This window comes from Ranitomeya variabilis, chromosome 1 (genome assembly GCF_051348905.1).
Source record: "Ranitomeya variabilis isolate aRanVar5 chromosome 1, aRanVar5.hap1, whole genome shotgun sequence".
Taxonomy (NCBI): Eukaryota; Metazoa; Chordata; class Amphibia; order Anura; family Dendrobatidae; genus Ranitomeya; species Ranitomeya variabilis.
In genome coordinates this window covers 522,995,477-523,012,066 of record NC_135232.1, presented here as the reverse complement: position 1 = coordinate 523,012,066, position 16,590 = coordinate 522,995,477, and the positions used below count along the sequence as shown (strand labels likewise).

Sequence of the window (16,590 nt, the reverse complement as noted above, 5' to 3'; positions counted from 1 at the left end):
TGCGCTGTTATGTTATCCCTTGGCCAGGCACACTTAGGCTAGGTTCACATTGCGCTAGGTGAGTCCGTCTAACGGACACGTTTTTAAGTAGTGAAAACGCAATATAACGCACATACTAACGCGCCCATAGACTTGCATTGTCTGACGTCTCGTGACGCATGCCAAATTTGGCATGCGTTAGTCACATAACGTTTTTTTCTGACGGACCTTGGAACGCGGCTTGCAGCGTTTTCGGGTCAGGCCAAGCTAACGCAATACTAACGGAAGCGTTAATTCTGCCATTGATGTCTATGGCAAACGCAGCCAGACGCAAATCTTGATAAATTTCCAAATGGAACCATACGTTTTAATAGCGTTTGAGGGAGGTCCATGTGGTCATGTGACAGGAAACAGGATTTCGGCCATTAATGTCCCCAGCACACATCCTGAGGCCTGCTCCACACCAGAGAAAAGGTGTCTTGCAAAAGATCACAGGAAATGTAAGTACATTTGTATATATATATATATACTAGATGGTGGCCCGATAACGCATCGTGTATTCTAGAATATGCATGTCCACGTAGTATATTGCCCAGCCACGTAGTATATTGCCCAGCCATGTAGTATGTAGTATATTGCCCAGTGACGTAGTATATTGCCCAGTGACGTAGTATACATCACAGAGCCACGTAGTGTATTGCACAGTGAAGTAGTATACAGCACCCAGCGACGTAGTATACAGAACCCAGTCACGTAGTATATTGCACAGCGACGTTTGTCACAGTACCCTGTGTGAGCGGTGAGCAGAGGGGTGTATGCGGGCGCCGGGCAGTGAGTGCGGGGCGGCCCTTTTTTTTCTGACTGTGCGCGTCGCTGATTGGTCGTGGCAGCCATGACAGGCAGCTGCCGAGACCAATCAGCGAATTTATACCATGACAGAAGGACAGAAAGACGGAAGTACCCTAGACAATTATATAGTAGATATCTCTGTATACATCATGGGAGTCTGTATTGTACGACGGATGTGTGTGTACTAAAAATGTATTGCTTTGTTGCAGATGTCGGATAGTGAGGGAAGCAGCAGCAGCAGCAGCGTGTCTGTGGTTTTTTCTTCTCAGTCGGTAGGCTTGCACTTTAAAAAACCACTAAAATTTGTGTGAAAATTCAGTGTATTAAGCTAAGCACGTGTATAATCATGTTTTTATTGCAAATAGGAGTCTTCGGAGCCCGAGGCTGCTAGGCCCCCCCCAAAAAAACAGGCAAAACCAACAAAGGTACATGGCAGACATTTTTAGTTTTGCAAACATAAATTTATTGATCAAAGAAATGTAATTTTTTTTTCCCATTTACATACACAATAGGTTGTGGCACACGGAGGACACAAGAGGAAGAAGGTTCCTCGCCGTCTGTTGTCTCCACAACTGCCAGTGGTAAATATAAAACTTGAAATTTTCTATCCAATATTTATCTACAATCTATCTATCCACTATCTCTCTCTCTCTCTCTCTCTCTCTCTCTCTCTCTCTCTCTCTCTCTATCTTTCGCTGTATCTATCTACGTATCTATCTATCTCTGTATCTATCTATCTATGTATCTATCTATATCTGTATCTATCTATCTATCTATCTATCTATCTATCTATCTATCTATCTATCTATCTATCTATCTATCTATCTATCTATCTCTGTATCTATCTATCTATGTATCTATCTATGTATGTATCTATCTATCAGTCTACCAATAAACTGAAATTGAACCTTTCAACATAAGGTTTTGTGTTTACATAGTCCAAGTCAGCGAGCCAAAAAAAGAAAAGGATTGTGGTTGACGAAGAGCCGTTGACCATTCACAACGAGACACTGATCAACCTTGTGGAAGCCAACCTCTCAATATGGGACCAAAGCGACAGCTCCCACCGACATAGTGAAGAACCGCAAGTTGTGGGATCAAATTATCTCTCACTTCGATCCCCGATACATGGAGAAGTCGTCAACCTCAAAGAAAAAAATTGGTAAATATTGGTGATGTTAAATTGTCTACTATCTATCTCTGAACTATCAACTACCTATACACTAAACTATTTCTCTATCATCTATAATTACTATCTATCAACTATCTATCTACTAGCTATATATCAACTATCTTAACTAACTATACACAATTTTTAAACTATCAATATAAGAACTGTCTACTAATATATATATATTTTTTTTGCCTTTTTTTAAAACTTACAGCGGATGCGGTCCATACCCGTTGGAAATCAATAAGGGACCGCTTTGTCCGTGACTACCGGAATAGTCAAAATGCACCAAGCGGAGCAGGTGCAAAACGGGTGACCCCGTATGTGCATTACGAGCAATTGCTCTTTCTTCAAAAAACAGTGTCTCAGCGCTCGTAAGTACAAATTGGTCTGTGTGCGAGACAAAATTGTTTAAAAATTTAAGCAAAATATATATATATTTTTTTGGTTACAGCACGATATGCAGTACCGCCGCGCCTAGACAGGCAGAAGAACTGGAGCCATCTCCACTGGAACCAAGTCAGCAGACGGGCGCTGAACACGTGTCTGTCATCAGCGAGCCACGATCTGGGGAGAGAAGCACTGTGGCTTCAGGGAGTGCGCGGTTGCAATCACTGAGTGGACGCAAGCGAGCTTCACAAAAAGATGAAGCTGATGCCATTATTGTCGATGGACTCCAGCGGGTTGAGGACATGTGTCGGAGTGAACTGAAAGACCTGAGGCGGGAAATTACCGACTTGCAATCTCGCGAGTCTGTATATTCTGCAAATGAGTGGAAGCTACTTTTTTTGTCCTATGTTCCTGTAGCACAAAATATCCCGGCACACAGAAACCTTTTGTTTCGGCAAAGACTGAATGACCTTCTTGAGGAATTTGTGGGCCCCCAGGAACCAGCTCCATCGAGAACCAGAAGCATAGACATGCCGGCCTACAACCCTCAATATAGAGCCCGGTGTGAACCGAGCATGGAACATCAGAGACAAAGTAGCAGTCCATCATACAGTTGGGCAGAGAATACGCCCGCACAATACCAGAGTCTATAGTACAGCTCACTGTCCCCAGCCAGGTGCAAACTGTGTTTCACGTTTTTTGGTTTATTTTTTTTTTTTCCTTACCCAATTTCGTGTGTGTTTTTTTACATCCCTATGGGATATCATATGTAACAAGTTCACAACTGTTCTTTCATAAAAATTTGGAAACTTAAGTAAACTGTTTAAAATCTGATTCTTGTATGACTGTGAACACAACATAACAGTAATGTAACATTTTACAAGACATATTTTACAAGACATATGGGAAATAAAAAAAACCCAAAAAACAAAAACACATCAGGACACAGCTTCAGACTTTAAATAAATGTTACACGTGTCTGTCTTGCCATGGAACATGCCCCTCATGTATGAAGTACTGTGCAAATTGGTCACGAATCCTCATTATTTGTGCTGTAGACCGAACAGCAGTAGATTCAATGCTCATGAGGTTCGACTCACATTCATCGGGGTCAACCACCTGAGGTTCATGTCTGGCCACAAAATTATGCAGACAGATGCATGCCTTCACAACATCGTCCACATTTTCTGGTTGCAGTTGCATGCACGTTAGTAGAATTTGCCATTTTAATGTCAAAATACCAAAGGCGCACTCCACATAACGTCTTGCCCGACTCAAGCGATAATTAAAAATGCGCCTGGTGGAGTTCAGACTGCGGCTTGAGTACGGTTTGACAAGATTTTGCCCAAGTTGGAACGCCTCATCACCAACTAAAACAAAGGGCAAACTTGGGTCTTCGGTCCCAGGTAGAGGTCGTGATGAGGGTAAGTTAAAATTGTTGCTGTACAAACATCTCCCCATGTTGGAGTCTCTGAAGACTCTTGAATCGTTAGTACGGCCATACGCACCAATATCCACAGCTACAAACCGGTATCTTGCATCCGCAATAGCCATCAAGATTATCGAGAAGTATTTTTTATAATTATAGTACAGGGACCCACTATGTGCTGGTTTCTGAATCCGTATGTGCTTGCCGTCCACGGCACCAATACAATTGGGGAAATTAGCCACATCCTCGAACTGTTGGGAAATCGCTAGCCACATTTCTGATGTTGGGGTTGGTAGCACAAGTGGTTGCAAGTTGTTCCAAATGGCATCACAAGTTTCCCGAACCAGTTGGCAAATTGTTGACTTCCCCAGTCTAAATTGGTAATGCAGTGACGCAAAAGATTCTCCAGTAGCCAGATATCCGTTGGCATTCAAAAAGAAAAAAAAAAGGAAATTGTTTAGGATTTTAAAGGACAACTAAAAGCCTACATACAATAGAATATACAATTGCTAAATGAACATTATGCCCCACGATGCCTAGATCTAGTCTTTGTCAATAGAATGAGAAAAAATTTTATAATTACCTCACAGTCACTACTAATCGTTCCTCCGCACAGATGCTTTCACGGAATGTGCTGCGATGATGATGTATCTCACATGTGAAAGCAGAACATCAAAGGTCTCAATGGACATCCGTAGATAGCGTTGGAATTTTTAAGGGTGATCCCGAAGCTGAAGATACAGGGTGTGAAAGGCACCATATGTACTCCGCAAGAAATTAACTTCGTGGATCCAATATCTCCTTTGCGAACTACGCTTTCTCTGCCAAAGTCGCAACCGCATCAAGCGAAATCGAACCAGCTCAGACACAAACATCTTGCTAGCAGAAGTTCACTCAATGCTTTCAAAATGGAGAATGAGTCTGCACCCACACCCTGACGAGGACAAAAGGAGAGAAAAAAAAACAAAAACTTTATTGACAGTGACAAACGCAGACAAACGGATACATCGCGAACGGACATCAAAATGAGAAAAACGCTGTCAAAAGCGTTAACGCAAGCGTTAACGTGAAGGCGATTTTTTGACAAATTTGATCCTTTTCTGTACATGCGTTTAACGGATCCGTTTAACGCCATGTACTTGACGCAATGTGAACCTAGCCTTAGCGCTGCCCCTCTTCTGACATCATTTGGTGTCATGCTGACTGCGCCTGTGCGGCCGCGCTGGCCGAGATCCCGCCTCGCAGTGTCTTCTGATTTAATCACACTGCGGGCCTGGGATCCATGGGCATGCGCAGTGCATATCTTCACCTCCGCCTCTCACTCATCTCCCTTCGCCTTCTTCAGACTGTGCGCCGTCAGCTGATCCCTAATAGCATGCCACGGCCGTGACACCGCACAGTCTGAAGAAGCCGGAGGGAGGGGAGTGAGAGGCGAGGATATGCACTGCGCATGGCCACGGATCCCAGGCCCGCGGTGGGATTACATTAGATGACACTGCGAGGCGGGATCTCGGCCAGCGCGGACGCACAGGCGCAGCCAGACTGACACCAAATGATGTCAGAAGATGGGCAGCGCTAAGTGTGCCTGGCCAAGGGATAACATAACAGTGCAGGCTCCGGGACGGAATTAAACAACGCTGAGGAGCCGGGGCACGGCGCCAAGGCGGTAGGAATGACGGCTGTGCTGCGTCATATTACGAAGGAAAGTCCCACCTCCTGGACGGTCTCACGGTATCAGGGGACACATTTTATAAGTGTTTTCCTCTGCTTATAACTGTCTTCCTCTGGTCCTCCTGCTGTCCCTGGGCTCCAACACCGCTAGTTGTTGCCTGGTAGTGCTGTCCGCACAGTCAACAGTCGTTCCTCTGTTATTGGGGTTCAGTAACGTCAGCTGTTCCCCAGCTGTGTGTGTGGCAATCCCTCCTCTCTCCTCCACCTCCTCCTCCTGCTGTCCCTGGGCTCCAACACCGCTAGTTGTTGCCTGGTAGTGCTGTCCACACAGTCAACAGTCGCTCCTCTGTTATTGGGGTTCAGTAACGTCAGCTGTTCCCCAGCTGTGTGTGTGGCAATCACTCCTCTCTCCTCCACCTTCTCCTCTTGCTGTCCCTGGGCTCCAACACCGCTAGTTGTTGCCTGGTAGTGCTGTCCGCACAGTCAACAGTCGCTCCTCTGTTATTGGGGTTCAGTAATGTCAGCTGTTCCCCAGCTGTGTGTGTGGCAATCCCTCCTCTCTCCTCCACCTCCTCCTCCTTCTGTCCCTGGGCTCCAATACCGCTAGTTGTTGCCTGGTAGTGCTGTCCGCACAGTCAACAGTCACTCCTCTGTTATTGGGGTTCAGTAACGTCAGCTGTTCCCCAGCTGTGTGTGTGGCAATCCCTCCTCTCTCCTCTACCTCCTCCTCCTGCTGTCCCTGGGCTCCAACACCGCTAGTTGTTGCCTGGTAGTGCTGTCCGCACAGTCAACAGTCGCTCCTCTGTTATTGGGGTTCAGTAACGTCAGCTGTTCCCCAGCTGTGTGTGTGGCAATCCCTCCTCTCTCCTCCACCTCCTCCTCCTGCTGTCCCTGGGCTCCAACACCGCTAGTTGTTGCCTGGTAGTGCTGTCCGCACAGTCAACAGTCGCTCCTCTGTTATTGGGGTTCAGTAACGTCAGCTGTTCCCCAGCTGTGTGTGTGGCAATCCCTCCTCTCTCCTCCACCTCCTCCTCCTGCTGTCCCTGGGCTCCAACACCGCTAGTTGTTACCTGGTAGTGCTGTCTGCACAGTCAACAGTCGCTCCTCTGTTATTGGGGTTCAGTAACGTCAGCTGTTCCCCAGCTGTGTGTGTGGCAATCCCTCCTCTCTCCTCCACCTCCTCCTCCTGCTGTCCCTGGGCTCCAACACCACTAGTTGTTGCCTGGTAGTGCTGTCCGCACAGTCAACAGTCGCTCCTCTGTTATTGGGGTTCAGTAACGTCAGCTGCTCCCCTGCTGTGTGTGCTGCAATACCTCCTATCTGCTCCTCCTGCTGTCCCTGGGCTCCAACACCGCTAGTTGTTGTCCGGAAGTGCTGTCCGCACAGAGCCAAACACCTCGCCAATGTGTTAGTGGGGTTCAGTAATGCCTGCTGCTCCCCTGCTGTGTAAACGGCAACGTGTCATGCGACCGCCACGCAGGCACAACAACTTAAATTTAAGGGAACATGTCCCCCCCCCCAGGTGTTTCTTACTGAAAGAGCCACCTTCTGCAGCAGTATTGATGCAAAAGGAAAAAGTGCCTCTTTTCGTGGTGCTCCTTGCACATGCTGAACCTAACACTTATGAAATGTGTCCCCTCCCACCGTTAAACCGTCCGGTAGGTGGAACTTTCCTTCGTAATGTGACGCAGCACAGCCGTCATTCTTACCCCCTTGGCGCCGTGCGCCGCCTCCTCAGCGTTGTTTGAATCTGTCCCGGAGCCTGCGCTGTTATGTTAGCCCTTGGACATGCACACTTAGCGCTGCCCGTCTTCTGACATTATTTGGTGTCAGGCTGGCTGCGCCTGTGCTGCCGCGCTGGCCGAGATCCCGCCTCGTAGTGTCTTCTGATTTAATCCCACTGCGGGCCTGTGATCCATGGACATGCGCAGTGCATATCTTAACATCCGCCTCTCACTCATCTCCCTACGCCTTCTTCAGACTGTGCAATGTCAGCTGATCCCTAATAGCATGCCACGGCCGTGACGCCGCACAGTCTGAAGAAGCCGTAGGGAGGGGAGTGAGAGGCGAGGATATGCACTGCTCATGCCCATGGATCACAGGTCCGCAGAGTGATTACATTAGATGACACAGCGGGGCGGGATCTTGGCCAGCGCGGCCGCACAGGCGCAGCCAGCCTGACACCAAATGATGTCAGAAGACGGGCAGCGCAAAATGTGTGCATGGCCAAGGGCTAACATACCAGCGCAGGCTCCGGGACAGATTCAAACAACACTGAGGAGGCGGCGCACAGCACCAAGGGGGTAAGAATGACGGCTGTGCTGCGTCACATTATGAAGGAAAGTTCCACCTACCGGATGGTTTAACGGTGGGAGGGGACACATTTCATAAGTGTCAAGTACAGCGTTTGCAAGGACCATAATTAAAAGAGCTAAGTTTACCTTTTCCAGCATTAGTGCTGTACAAGATGGCTCTTTCAGCTACAAACGCCTTGGGGGGTTAAAGGTTCCCTTTCAACTTGCTCCACTGAAGGCTTCGGCCTACACTCTGCTCCTCCTGCAGAGCCTGGGCTCTAACACCGCCAGTTGGTGCCCCGAAGTGCTGGCTGCACAGAGAAAAACACCCGCCAATGTGTCAGTGGGGTTCAGCACCGCCAGCTGTTCCCCTGCTGTGTAGCCGGCAACGTGTCCTGCAACAGCCACGCAGACACAAAGCTGCCGCCAGTGCAGGCTTCGGCCTGCACTCTGCTCCCTCTCCTCCTGCTGACCCTGGGCTCTAACACCGCCTGTTGGTGCCCGGTACTGCTAGCTGCACAGAGCCAAACACCTCGCCAATGTGTCAGTGGGGTTCAGCACCGCCAGCTGTTCCCCTGCTGTGTAGCCGGCATCGTGTCCTGCAACAGCCACGCAGACACAAAGCTGCCGCCAGTGCAGGCTTCGGCCTACACTCTGCTCCCTCTCCTCCTGCTGACCCTGGGCTCTAACACTGCCAGTTGGTGCCCGGTACTGCTAGCTGCACAGAGAAAAACACCAGCCAATGTGTCAGTGAGGTTCAGCACCGCCAGCTGTTCCCCTGCTGTGTAGCCGGCATCATGTCCTGCAAAAGCCACGCAGACACAAGAACTGAAATTGAAGGGAACCTGTCGCCCCTCCCCCAGGTGTTTGTATGTTTTACAGCCACCTTGTACAGCAGTAATGCTGCATGTGTGCAAGGTGGCTCATAAACTTATTCTCCTTGCACACGTGGAATGGAATACGTCTACAATGTGTCCCCTGAGACCATTAAAACGTCCCTGAGGTGTGACTTTCCTTTGTAATGACACGCAACAATCCCCTTGGTAGCACAGCCCTTCTTCTGACATCATTGTTTGGCTGGCTGCGCCTCTGCGGCCGCCCTGCCCGACACAACGGTCCTCGGTGTCTTATTTATTTTGACTGCGAGGGTGTGATTGATGGGCATGAGCAGTGCATATCTTCGCCAGGCTGTCACTCAGCTCCTTCCGCCTTCTTCAGACTGTGCGGCTTCATGGCCGTGGCATGCGATAAGGGATCAGCTGACGCCACACAGTCTGTAGCAGGTGTAAGGACACGAGCGAGAGGCGAACATATGTACTGCGCCAGGCCATGAATCCCAGCCCCGCAGTGTGAAACACTGTAAAGACACTGCGGGGCTGGGATTCATGGGCATCGCGAACCGCACCAGCCGACATGAAATGATGTCAGAAGACGGGCAGCGCATGGCCAAGGGATAACGCAACAACGCAGACTCCTGTACATCAAAATGCGATGCTCAGGAGGCCGCCCCAAGCACCAAGGTGGTATTTTTGCCAGCTGTGCTGCATCTCATTACGAAGGGAACTCCCGCCTCCAAGACAGATTGACTGTATAAGGGCCAAAATGTTGTACGTGTTTCATTCAGATTGTGCAAGGAACAAAATTAAAAGAGCAACCTTTGACTTGTGCAGCACTACTGCTGCATAAGGCATGGCTCTTTTAGTTTGTAACACCTGATGGGGGGTTAAAGGTTACCTTTAAAATTGGTTCAATTAGGCTTCGGCCTACACTCTGCTCCCCCTGCAGAGCCTGGGCTCTAACACTGCCAATTGGTGCCCCGAAGTGCTGGCTGCACAGAGAAAAACACCTGCCATTGTGTCAGTGGGGTTCAGCACCGCCAGCTGTTCCCCTGCTGTGTAGCCCGCAACGTGTCCTGCAACAGCCATGCAGACACAAAGCTGCTGCCAGTGCAGGCTTCGGCCTGCACTCTGCTCCCTCTCCTCCTGCTGACCCTGGGCTCTAACACCGCCTGTTGGTGCCCGGTACTGCTAGCTGCACAGAGCCAAACACCTCGCCAATGTGTCAGTGGGGTTCAGCACCGCCAGCTGTTCCCCTGCTGTGTAGCCGGCATCGTGTCCTGCAACAGCCACGCAGACACAAAGCTGCCGCCAGTGCAGGCTTCGGCCTACACTCTGCTCCCTCTCCTCCTGCTGACCCTGGGCTCTAACACCGCCAGTTGGTGCCCGGTACTGCTAGCTGCACAGAGAAAAACACCAGCCAATGTGTCAGTGGGGTTCAGCACCGCCAGCTGTTCCCCTGCTGTTTAGCTGGCATCGTGTCCTGCAAAAGCTACGCAGACACAAGAACTGAAATTGAAGGGAACCTGTCACCCCTCCCCCAGGTGTTTGTATGTTTTACAGCCACCTTGTACAGCAGTAATGCTGCATGTGTGCAAGGTGGCTCATAAACTTATTCTCCTTGCACACGTGGAACGGAACACATCTACAATGTGTCCCCTGAGACCATTAAAACGTCCCTGAGGTGTGACTTTCCTTTGTAATGACACGCAACAACCCCCTTGGTAGCACAGCCCTTCTTCTGACATCATTGTTTGGCTGGCTGCGCCTCTGTGGCCGCCCTGCCCGACACAACGCCCCTCGGTGTCTTATTTATTTTGACTGCGAGGGTGTGATTGACGGGCATGAGCAGTGCATATCTTCGCCAGGCTGTCACTCAGCTCCTTCCGCCTTCTTCAGACTGTGCGGCTTCATGGCCGTGGCATGCGATAAGGGATCAGCTGACGCCGCACAGTCTGTAGCAGGTGTAAGGACACGAGCGAGAGGCGAACATATGTACTGCGCCAGGCCATGAATCCCAGCCCCGCAGTGTGAAACACTGTAAAGACACTGCGGGGCTGGGATTCATGGGCATCACGAACCGCACCAGCCGACATGAAATGATGTCAGAAGACGGGCAGCGCATGGCCAAGGGATAACGCAACAACGCAGACTCCTGTACATCAAAATGCGATGCTCAGGAGGCCGCGCCAAGCACCAAGGTGGTATTTTTGCCAGCTGTGCTGCGTCTCATTACGAAGGGAACTCCCGCCTCCAAGTCAGATTGACTGTATAAGGGCCAAAATGTTGTACGTGTTTCATTCAGCTTGTGCAAGGAACAAAATTAAAAGAGCAACCTTTGACTTGTGCAGCACTACTGCTGCATAAGGCGTGGCTCTTCTAGTTTGTAACACCTGAGGGGGGGTTAAAGGTTACCTTTAAAATTGGTTCAATTAGGCTTCGGCCTACACTCTGCTCCCCCTGCAGAGCCTGGGCTCTAACACCGCCAGTTGGTGCCCCGAAGTGCTGGCTGCACAGAGAAAAACACCCGCCATTGTGTCAGTGGGGTTCAGCACAGCCAGCTGTTCCCCTGCTGTGTAGCCCGCAACGTGTCCTGCAACAGCCATGCAGACACAAAGCTGCTGCCAGTGCAGGCTTCGGCCTGCACTCTGCTCCCTCTCCTCCTGCTGACCCTGGGCTCTAACACCGCCTGTTGGTGCCCGGTACTGCTAGCTGCACAGAGCCAAACACCTCGCCAATGTGTCAGTGGGGTTCAGCACCGCCAGCTGTTCCCCTGCTGTGTAGCCGGCATCGTGTCCTGCAACAGCCACGCAGACACAAAGCTGCCGCCAGTGCAGGCTTCGGCCTACACTCTGCTCCCTCTCCTCCTGCTGACCCTGGGCTCTAACACCGCCAGTTGGTGCCCGGTACTGCTAGCTGCACAGAGAAAAACACCAGCCAATGTGTCAGTGGGGTTCAGCACCGCCAGCTGTTCCCCTGCTGTTTAGCTGGCATCGTGTCCTGCAAAAGCTACGCAGACACAAGAACTGAAATTGAAGGGAACCTGTCACCCCTCCCCCAGGTGTTTGTATGTTTTACAGCCACCTTGTACAGCAGTAATGCTGCATGTGTGCAAGGTGGCTCATAAACTTATTCTCCTTGCACACGTGGAACGGAACACATCTACAATGTGTCCCCTGAGACCATTAAAACGTCCCTGAGGTGTGACTTTCCTTTGTAATGACACGCAACAACCCCCTTGGTAGCACAGCCCTTCTTCTGACATCATTGTTTGGCTGGCTGCGCCTCTGTGGCCGCCCTGCCCGACACAACGCCCCTCGGTGTCTTATTTATTTTGACTGCGAGGGTGTGATTGACGGGCATGAGCAGTGCATATCTTCGCCAGGCTGTCACTCAGCTCCTTCCGCCTTCTTCAGACTGTGCGGCTTCATGGCCGTGGCATGCGATAAGGGATCAGCTGACGCCGCACAGTCTGTAGCAGGTGTAAGGACACGAGCGAGAGGCGAACATATGTACTGCGCCAGGCCATGAATCCCAGCCCCGCAGTGTGAAACACTGTAAAGACACTGCGGGGCTGGGATTCATGGGCATCGCGAACCGCACCAGCCGACATGAAATGATGTCAGAAGACGGGCGGCGCATGGCCAAGGGATAACGCAACAACGCAGACTCCTGTACATCAAAATGCGATGCTCAGGAGGCCGCGCCAAGCACCAAGGTGGTATTTTTGCCAGCTGTGCTGCGTCTCATTACGAAGGGAACTCCCGCCTCCAAGACAGATTGACTGTATAGGGCCAAAATGTTGTACGTGTTTCATTCAGCTTGTGCAAGGAACAAAATTAAAAGAGCAACCTTTGACTTGTGCAGCACTACTGCTGCATAAGGCGTGGTTCTTCTAGTTTGTAACACCTGAGGGGGGGTTAAAGGTTACCTTTAAAATTGGTTCAATTAGGCTTCGGCCTACACTCTGCTCCCCCTGCAGAGCCTGGGCTCTAACACCGCCAGTTGGTGCCCCGAAGTGCTGGCTGCACAGAGAAAAACACCCGCCAATGTGTCAGTGGGGTTCAGCACCGCCAGCTGTTCCCCTGCTGTGTAGCCCGCAACGTGTCCTGCAACAGCCACGCAGACACAAAGCTGCCGCCAGTGCAGGCTTCGGCCTGCACTCTGCTCCCTCTCCTCCTGCTGACCCTGGGCTCTAACACCGCCTGTTGGTGCCCGGTACTGCTAGCTGCACAGAGAAAAACACCAGCCAATGTGTCAGTGGGGTTCAGCACCGCCAGCTGTTCCCCTGCTGTGTAGCCGGCATCGTGTCCTGCAAAAGCCACGCAGAAACAAGAACTGAAATTGAAGGGAACCTGTCGCCCCTCCCCCAGGTGTTTGTATGTTTTACAGCCACCTTGTACAGCAGTAATGCTGCATGTGTGCAAGGTGGCTCATAAACTTATTCTCCTTGCACACGTGGAACGGAACACGTCTACAATGTGTCCCCTGAGACCATTAAAACGTCCCTGAGGTGTGACTTTCCTTTGTATTGACACGCAACAACCCCCTTGGTAGCACAGCCCTTCTTCTGACATCATTGTTTGGCTGGCTGCGCCTCTGCGGCCGTCCTGCCCGACACAACGCCCCTCGGTGTCTCATTTATTTTGATTGCGATGGTGTGATTGACGGGCATGAGCAGTGCATATCTTCGCCAGGCTGTCACTCAGCTCCTTCCGCCTTCTTCAGACTGTGCGGCTTCATGGCCGTGGCATGCGATAAGGGATCAGCTGACGCCGCACAGTCTGTAGCAGGTGTAAGGACACGAGCGAGAGGCGAACATATGTACTGCGCCAGGCCATGAATCCCAGCCCCGCAGTGTGAAACACTGTAAAGACACTGCGGGGCTGGGATTCATGGGCATCGCGAACCGCACCAGCCGACATGAAATGATGTCAGAAGACGGGCAGCGCATGGCCAAGGGATAACGCAACAACGCAGACTCCTGTACATCAAAATGCGATGCTCAGAAGGCCGCCCCAAGCACCAAGGTGGTATTTTTGCCAGCTGTGCTGCATCTCATTACGAAGGGAACTCCCGCCTCCAAGACAGATTGACTGTATAAGGGCCAAAATGTTGTACGTGTTTCATTCAGATTGTGCAAGGAACAAAATTAAAAGAGCAACCTTTGACTTGTGCAGCACTACTGCTGCATAAGGCATGGCTCTTTTAGTTTGTAACACCTGATGGGGGGTTAAAGGTTACCTTTAAAATTGGTTCAATTAGGCTTCGGCCTACACTCTGCTCCCCCTGCAGAGCCTGGGCTCTAACACTGCCAATTGGTGCCCCGAAGTGCTGGCTGCACAGAGAAAAACACCTGCCATTGTGTCAGTGGGGTTCAGCACCGCCAGCTGTTCCCCTGCTGTGTAGCCCGCAACGTGTCCTGCAACAGCCATGCAGACACAAAGCTGCTGCCAGTGCAGGCTTCGGCCTGCACTCTGCTCCCTCTCCTCCTGCTGACCCTGGGCTCTAACACCGCCTGTTGGTGCCCGGTACTGCTAGCTGCACAGAGCCAAACACCTCGCCAATGTGTCAGTGGGGTTCAGCACCGCCAGCTGTTCCCCTGCTGTGTAGCCGGCATCGTGTCCTGCAACAGCCACGCAGACACAAAGCTGCCGCCAGTGCAGGCTTCGGCCTACACTCTGCTCCCTCTCCTCCTGCTGACCCTGGGCTCTAACACCGCCAGTTGGTGCCCGGTACTGCTAGCTGCACAGAGAAAAACACCAGCCAATGTGTCAGTGGGGTTCAGCACCGCCAGCTGTTCCCCTGCTGTTTAGCTGGCATCGTGTCCTGCAAAAGCTACGCAGACACAAGAACTGAAATTGAAGGGAACCTGTCACCCCTCCCCCAGGTGTTTGTATGTTTTACAGCCACCTTGTACAGCAGTAATGCTGCATGTCTGCAAGGTGGCTCATAAACTTATTCTCCTTGCACACGTGGAACGGAACACATCTACAATGTGTCCCCTGAGACCATTAAAACGTCCCTGAGGTGTGACTTTCCTTTGTAATGACACGCAACAACCCCCTTGGTAGCACAGCCCTTCTTCTGACATCATTGTTTGGCTGGCTGCGCCTCTGTGGCCGCCCTGCCCGACACAACGCCCCTCGGTGTCTTATTTATTTTGACTGCGAGGGTGTGATTGACGGGCATGAGCAGTGCATATCTTCGCCAGGCTGTCACTCAGCTCCTTCCGCCTTCTTCAGACTGTGCGGCTTCATGGCCGTGGCATGCGATAAGTTATCAGCTGACGCCGCACAGTCTGTAGCAGGTGTAAGGACACGAGCGAGAGGCGAACATATGTACTGCGCCAGGCCATGAATCCCAGCCCCGCAGTGTGAAACACTGTAAAGACACTGCGGGGCTGGGATTCATGGGCATCACGAACCGCACCAGCCGACATGAAATGATGTCAGAAGACGGGCAGCGCATGGCCAAGGGATAACGCAACAACGCAGACTCCTGTACATCAAAATGCGATGCTCAGGAGGCCGCGCCAAGCACCAAGGTGGTATTTTTGCCAGCTGTGCTGCGTCTCATTACGAAGGGAACTCCCGCCTCCAAGACAGATTGACTGTATAAGGGCCAAAATGTTGTACGTGTTTCATTCAGCTTGTGCAAGGAACAAAATTAAAAGAGCAACCTTTGACTTGTGCAGCACTGTTGTGATTTTGCTTTTTGCTCCCTCTAGTGGTCATTAGTGATTTGACTCTGGAGCGTCTGTTTTTTCCTATATCCTCACCTGGGCCGTTAGTTAGGGGCGTTGCTATATAAGCTCCCTGGACCTTCAGTTCAATGCCTGGCATCGTTGAAATCAGAGCTAATCTGTTGTGCTCTTGTCCTCTGATCCTGGTTCCTGTTTTTCAAGCTAAGTCTGCTTCATTGCTTTTTGTGTCATGATCTCAATGGCAAGAGAACATAGCATCAGCATATATAGGAACTAGCTCTTGGAAGATGGGAACTGAGCTGACCATGAACTAAACCTAACACACAACTAGCAGTGGCCGGGTAGCATGCCTACGTTGATTCTAGATGCCCAGCACCAGCCGGAGGACTAAATAATGCTAGCAGAGGAAAATATTAGTCCTAGCTCACCTCTAGAGAAATACCCCGAAAGGAGACAGAGGCCCCCCACATGTATTGGCGGTGAATTAAGATGAAATAACAAAACGTAGTATGAAAATAGGTTTAGCAAATTTGAGGTCCACTTACTACATAGCAGAAGACAGAAAGAACACTTTCATGGTCAGCTAAAAACCCTATCAAAACACCATCCAGAAATTACTTTAAAACTCTGTCATTAACTCATAACACCAGAGTGGCAATTCCTGTTCACAAGAGCTTTCCAGACACAGTAACGAAACTACAGCTGTGAACTGGAACAAAAATGCAAAAACAAACATGGACAAGAGTCCAACTTATCTAGTAGTTGTCTAGGAGCAGGAACAAGCACAGAGAGGCTTCTGATAACATTGTTGACCGGCAAGCAACTAACAAAGCAGCAAGGTTATATAGCGACTCCCACATCTTGATGGGAACAGGTGAACAGAGAAGATGAAGACACCAGTTCAATTCCACCAGTAGCCACCGGGGGAGCCCAGAATCCAAATTCACAACAGTACCCCCCCCTCAAGGAGGGGGCACCGAACCCTCACCAGAACCACCAGGGCGATCAGGATGGGCCCTATGAAAGGCACGAACCAGATCAGAGGCATGAACATCAGATGCATTCACCCAAGAATTATCCTCCTGGCCGTATCCCTTCCACTTGACCAGATACTGGAGTTTCCGTCTGGAAACACGAGAGTCTAAGATTTTCTCCACAACGTACTCCAACTCACCCTCAACCAACACCGGAGCAGGAGGCTCAACGGAAGGCACAACCGGTACCTCATACCTGCGCAATAATGACCGATGAAAAACGTTATGAAT

The 16,590-nt window shown here is 50.6% G+C and overlaps 1 long non-coding RNA gene across 2 annotated transcripts; it reads left to right on the top strand.

Annotated features, from left to right (window-relative positions):
• The first annotated feature begins 1,392 nt into the window (after positions 1 to 1,392).
• On the top strand, positions 1,393 to 2,559 carry LOC143798019 (uncharacterized). Of its 2 annotated transcripts, XR_013220527.1 has the most exons (4): positions 1,393 to 1,409; positions 1,966 to 1,990; positions 2,214 to 2,373; positions 2,454 to 2,559. It is a non-coding gene; the product is annotated as an uncharacterized LOC143798019 (long non-coding RNA). The 2 variants fall into 2 exon arrangements; XR_013220526.1 differs by lacking the exon at positions 1,393 to 1,409 and having other exon boundaries at positions 1,900 to 1,990.
• Positions 2,560 to 16,590: the final 14,031 nt, after the last annotated feature.